We start from the raw sequence: 1,292 nt of genomic DNA on the forward strand, positions 1-1,292 counted from the left end.
CCGGAGTCACAGCCTCCTCCCTTTTGGCATCCACCCACTCCGGTGTGGGGTCCTCCATGGGCTACAGGTGGATATCTGCTCCGCTGTGGACCTCCATGGGCTGAAGGGGGACAGCCTGCCTCACCGTGGTCTTCACCATGGGCTGCAGGGGAATCTCTGCTCTGGCACCTGGAGCACCTCCTCCCCCTCCTTTTTCACTGACCTTTTTGTCTGCAGGGCTGTTTTTTCTCACATCCTCTCACTTCTCTTCTCTCTCTGGCTACTAAGCCACAGCCAGTTTTTTTCCTTCTTAAATATGTTATTACAAAGGCGCTACCACTGCCGCTGATGGGCTTGGCCTCGGCCAGCAGTGGACACAGGGAAAACTAGCAGCTTCTCACAGAAGCCACCCCTGTAGCCCCCGCCGCTCCCAAGACCTTGCCACAGAAACGCAATACAGCTGGGAAAGCATCGGTTTTGTAAGTGGCCAGTGACGTGGGAGTACAGAGGGGCTGAAGGGCTGTGCCCAGAGGCTTGCGCTGAGTGTCAGGAGAAGAGGCCCAAGTGAAAAGAGGTGGAATTGCGTGGGCAGAGGCCCATCGCAAGGCTTTTTCAGTGTGAGGGAGGTGAAAGAGTGGAAGAGGTGCTGGAGTCTCCATCCTGGGAGATACTGAAGCCCTGAATGGCCGTGGTCTTGGACAACATGCCCTACACGTGACTCTGCTTGAGCAGTGGGGCTTGTAAGCACGCGCTCTCCAGAGGCTGCTACCGAACGCAATGATTCTGTGCTTCTGTGTACTGGGAGCGCTAGAGATTTCTTCTGGGAAAAGAGTGAGTCACGTGTGTCCTGGCATGGGGAGACATGGTCAGAGGTGTGTGCAGGGGAGCATTCTTGTTTCAAGCCCTTTGGATGAGCAAGTGATGGTGTGGTGTCATGTTCTGGAAGACCCCAGGTGCCAGTCTGTGTTGTTGGTAGTAATGGTGGTGATGTATTTCCTGGGAGAGAAATTCTGGCCGTTGTGGACCCACTCCAGTTCCTGTTGAGCCCTGGCTTTGTGCCGAATGAAGTTGGAAAAGCTTGGTGGAAGAAAGGAAGAGGAGGCGTCTCAGGCTGGGATGCAGGAGAATTTTATTGAGGCCAAAGGCAGAAAAGGCAGGAGAGCCAAGTGGAAGTGACCGGGTCTGGTGTGCCAGTAGGGCGACCATCAGCTGAGGTCCCTTGTGTGCAGGAGATTGTGCCAGAGCACCGAGGTCTTTGTACCCTGCAGTGGGAGCAGCTGACCCGAGGTCCCGCAGTGGTCTTTGTCTTGTGA

Source organism: Egretta garzetta, unplaced genomic scaffold (genome assembly GCF_000687185.1).
Source record: "Egretta garzetta isolate BGI_Z169 unplaced genomic scaffold, ASM68718v1 scaffold362, whole genome shotgun sequence".
NCBI classification, from domain to species: domain Eukaryota; kingdom Metazoa; phylum Chordata; class Aves; order Pelecaniformes; family Ardeidae; genus Egretta; species Egretta garzetta.